Source organism: Elaeis guineensis, chromosome 2 (assembly GCF_000442705.2).
Source record: "Elaeis guineensis isolate ETL-2024a chromosome 2, EG11, whole genome shotgun sequence".
NCBI lineage: Eukaryota > Viridiplantae > Streptophyta > Magnoliopsida > Arecales > Arecaceae > Elaeis > Elaeis guineensis.
In genome coordinates this window covers 85655399-85660826 of record NC_025994.2, presented here as the reverse complement: position 1 = coordinate 85660826, position 5428 = coordinate 85655399, and positions in this window count along the sequence as shown.

The window sequence follows — 5428 nt, the reverse complement described above, 5'->3', positions numbered from 1 at the left end:
AAAAATTAGGAGAGAAACTTTGGGGCGTGAGGAAGGCTTCTGTGCAAGGTGAAGGTCCAAAACCTTCCGAGAGAAAAAGAAAGAAAAGAGAGAAAATTGGGCGCAGGGTTTTTGGTGTGTACCCTAAGGTTTCTACCTAGGGTTCGGGAAGTGAGATTGGTGTGCCACGAGTGTCGTGAGTCCACCAAATTTTAGAGAGAGATCCATCAGCCTCTCAAGTAACTGTGCAGATGATCCGAAGCATCCGAGAAGTCGGCACACATCGATCGAAGGAGTTCGATCAACATCTGCCATCAAAAGGGTGAAACCACGAACTAGCATTCGTGAGGAGCTGATCAGACGGGAGCTTCGTGTGGACGATCCGCAGAGGCCAGACAGTTGGGTGGCTGTGACGTGATGATCAGAGCCCTCCGATGGTGATCAGATTGTGGTGATCGACTACCCGCAAAAGGTGATGTGTTCTGAACACAGTACTGTAAAACGTTTACTGATTCAAATTTGAATTTCAAATTTAAATGCATGCTGTTGTATCATATTTAGATCCTAGTGTAGGATTAATTAGTATTAATTAATGAGATTAATTAATAATTCCACTGTAAAATAGTAATTTTGAAAAAGTTTTAAAATTACCATTTTGCCCCTGCACTAAATTTTCGCTTCAATTGGTATCAGAGCAGGTTCTAGAATATGATATACATATGCATGCATAGATTAAGGTGTAATCTATAAGTTTAAATTTGAAATTTGAAATTCAAAATTCAAAATTCAAAAAGATTTGAAATTTAAAATTTGAAATTTGTTAGAAGTTTCAAATTTGAAATTCAAAATTTGAAATTTGAAATTTGGTTGAAATCTCAAATTTGAAATTTGAAATTTGAAATTCGAAATTTGAAATTTGAAATTCAAAATTCAAAATTCAAAATTTGAAATTTGGTTGAAATCTCAAATTTGAAATTTGAAATTCGAAATTTGAAATTTGAAATTCAAATTTTAAAATTCAAAGATTGAAAATTCGAAATTTGAAATTTGGTTGAAATCTCAAATTTGAAATTTAAAATTTGAAATTTGAAATTTGAAATTCAAAATTTAAATTTTAAAATTTGTATATTTAGATATACATGATCCAAGTAGCAAGTAATCTAATTGGGTTGGTTGCCATGGCCGTCCGGTCATAGGAGAAAAGTAGGGTTTAAAAGCCCTCTCTTCCCATTCGATGGGGTCTCCTATGGCGGTAGGGGTGCCGATGCAATTATATCCCATGCCGATGAAGCAGCGAAAGGATTTAATTAAAAAATTTATCATGAATGTGTTAGATTAGATCTAAAAGAAAATTTATGATTTATTTTGAATTATTTTCTGTTATGAAATGAGCAATAGAATTGCTGTTTATGAAATGTGCTGACCCGTTTGTGAAATGAGTTAACACATTTGGTGAACAGAAAATAAAATCTTTCAAATTTGAAAATTATTTTCGAAATGCCAAACCCTGACCCATCAGCCCAAGTACTTAATTAAAAGAATTAAGTGTTGTCTAGTAGGTCTAGAATTGTGAATTAAGACCTAAGACAATTGCATAAACTTTTGGGTCAATGGGTTAGATGAATTAGGTCCATAATTGGGTTAGACTTAAGGTTAGTTTAAAAAATGGACGAATTGGAGTAATTGGTCAAATCTAATCAAAAGTTGAATTAGATTAGGTCAAGGATACTCTAGACTCAACTTCAATAGTTGTAGTTGAATGGGTCCATGTCTTTAACTAGACCAAGATGGACTTAATTCATGGCTACGCGGTGGAGCTCTATTTACTAAGTTGATCAAAATTAAAACTAATGAACCGGTTGGTGTCTAAGGTAAGTTCGGCAGTTTTGACCAGTGGTTCTTAAGTGGGAGCTACTCGCATTGATTCGATCATTGACGAGTTAATGGCAAATCCCCACCACTGATCTCACTTACCTGGCCAATCTGGTAAGTTAGATTTTGATTAGATCACTCGGTGATTAGAGCTCACCCATGTCATTAGGTAAATCAGTATGACTGATTTAGGTGCTCCTAATGCCAGCTTTAATTAAATCTTTTTTAATCTGACTTGGTGAAGTCAGTGGGAGGATTGAAATTGGCTGGATGATTTCTTCTCTACTATTCTTTAATAAAATCCTCAAAAATTATTAGGTCCCTAAAATGATTAAGTTATAATGATAACTAAGTCATAGCCTCCCATTAAGTGAATGATAATGAGTCCATTAGTTCAATGATCATTGGAGGCCCAAAGGCCTGGTGCTCATTGGCTAATGGAATTATTATTCATAATATGATAATTTAATTGAGTCTTTCTGATGGTGGTTAGGTTGGCCGGCCAAAGTCGGGCCTGATCATTTATTGGTCCGATTCACTAAATTAAGTCATGTTAATGGTTGGACCTAACCATATCTTTTCAGTGGAGGCCAAAGCCTACTGATTAGGTTCTGGGGCAAAATAAATTACTAGAAGTTGTTTAGAGAAACAACTGGTTAAGAACCTACCCATAGATGCACATGGGTTGACCAACCAAAGTTGGGCTCGTGTGTAGTCTGTGTGGATTCTAGTACCCATTAAGGAATTAAAGTAATTTCTCGAATTGGAGGATGAAGCTACCAGTTCGTAAAAATATTGGAAAAAACTTTAGACTAAAGTCCAAGTCTTTAGTATTAATTTATGTACTAATAGAGGTCTCGTTTTTCTTTAAGCAGCTATGGCCACTACCCTGTCGCTCCGGTCATTATTAGATAATGACAAGCTCATGGGGCCCAATTTCGATAGCTGGTATCGAAAATTGAAAATCGTCCTTGAGCATGAACGGATCCTTTATGTAGTAACGGATCCAGCACCTGAGGAGCCAGCTCCGAATGCTAGTAAAGCGATCCGAGACACTTACTTGAAGTGGCTCAATGACCGCACCACCGTTCGATGTATTATGCTGGCAGCAATGAATGACGAGTTCAGCTGAAGGTTTGAGAACGCCCAGCCACAGGAGATGCTTCAAATGTTGAACGACTCCTTTGGCACGCCTGACGACATTGAAAGGCACAAAACTAGTTGTGCTATTTTCAATGCTCGGATGAGGGATGGGGCCTCAGTCACTGATCATGTACTATATATGATCGAGATGATTGAGCGCCTAAGCAAATTGGGCTTTCCTCTGCACGAGCAGCTCGGTAAGGATGCGATCCTTAATTCCTTGCCCAAGTCCTTCCTCCCATTTCTTACTCATTTTCGAATGACAAAGCCTGCAGTAAACTACCACGGATTGTTGGGGTTGCTGCAGAACTTTGAGAAGGATCACCAACTCCATAAGGAGTCGGTGAATGTAGTGGGAGGGTCTTCTTCTCGCCGTCAACCCTTTGGGAAGGAGAAGAAGAATAAGAAGAAGAAAAATAAGAAGGTGCAATCTCATGCTGGGACAGTAGCACGGGGTCAGACCAAGAAGCGCAAGCATGACCAGAGCCAGGCGGAGTGCTTCTTTTGCAAGAAGCACGGGCATTGGAAGAGGAACTGTCCTCAATACATTGCCTCACTGGACCCGAACAGGCCAAAGAAGAAGCAAGGTAATTATATGATAACTCCTTGCAACTTTTCGATTTGTGATACTACTGCCTGGGTATTGGATACCGGAAGCCCTTATCATATTTGTAATTCGATGCAGGGTCTGCAGGTCAGTAGGAGATTTGATGAAGGCGAGAGGTTCTTGAATGTTGGAGATGGAAGCAAAGTTCCAGTTCTAGCTTTAGGAATCATGAGTCTTGTAATCAATTCTCGTAATGTAATTCTGAGTGAATGTCACTATTGTCCAAGTTTTTTATTAAATATTATTTCTGTAGGCCTTTTGGCCATATACGGTTATGATTTTTTAATAAAAAGAAATATTTGCAATATCATTTTGAATGGTGTTACAATATTTGTTGGATAATTAAATAATAGAATTTACTTACTATCACAGCCTGTTAATGTGGTTCAAAAATTCGGTAAACGCTCTAGAATAGATAATGTGTCAGAAGTCTACCTTTGGCACTGTAGGCTAGGTCATATCAACAAGAACAGGATAAACAGGTTGGCTCAAGAAGGAATTCTTGAAGTTAGTGATTGTGAATCACTTCCAACCTGTGAGTCCTGTCTTCTTGGAAAGATGACCAAGTCACCTTTTTACTGGAAAGGTGAGCGAGCCAGTGAACTCTTAGGTCTGGTACATTCTGATGTATGTGGACCCATGAGCTCAAGTGCAAGAGGTGGATTTTCTACTTCATAACCTTCACAGACGACCTATCTAGGTATGGGTATGTCTATTTAATGAAGCATAAGTCGGAATCATTTGAAATGTTCAAACTATTCCGAAATGAGGTAGAAAAACAAACTGGGAAGTGTATTAAAACTCTTCGATCTGATCGAGGAGGTGAATACCTTTCCAATGAGTTTCTGACGTATCTAGGGGAGAATGGGATTCTCTCTCAGTGGGACTCCTCCTGGAACACCACAGCATAATGGTGTGTCTGAAAGGAGGAATCGGACCCTGTTAGACATGGTTCGATCCATGATGAGGTTTGTTGGTCTGCCGATCTCCCTCTGGGGATATGCGCTCAAATCGGCTTGTTACCTTCTAAATAGAGTTCCGAGTAAGTCTGTAGCCAAAACGCCATATGAGATATGGATAGGACGTAAGCCAGTACTCTCGCACCTTAGGGTTTGGGGGTGTCCGGCTTATGTTAAACGTTTAATTACAGACAAGCTTGGACCTAGGTCTGACAAGTGTAATTTTATAGGGTACCCAAAAGAGACCAAAGGGTATTATTTCTACCTTGCTGATGAGCAAAAGGTGTTTGTCAGCCTTAAGGCAATCTTTTTAGAAAAGGAGTTCCTTAGTGAAGGAACTGTTGCTCTAAAGTCGAACTTGACGAAGTTCGACAGGTGAAAAAACCGACACATGTTACTGAACCTGAACCGGATTTGATTAGATCAGATCCGGAGCCCATTGATTATGCACCCTTAAGGCGGTCTGGTAGAGTACCACATCAACCGGACAGATATATGGTTTCTTGGTCCGGGATGGTGATCCTATCGAACTTGATGAAAACGATGAGGATCCGATCACCTACATGGATGCAATGCAGAGACCTGACTCTGAGAAATGGCTAGAGGCCATGAAATCCGAAATGGAGTCCATGAAGGTCAACGATGTGTGGACATTGGTTGACCCACCCGAAGGAGTAAAACCCATAGGGTGTAAGTGGGTCTTCAAAAGGAAGAGGGGCGCAGACGGAAAGGTGGAGACCTATAAAGCCCGTCTGGTTGCCAAGGGATATCGTCAACGTTATGGTATAGACTATGACGAGACGTTTTCTCCTGTGGCAATGCTCAAATCCATTCGGATTATGCTTGCGATAGCTGCCCATCTGGACTA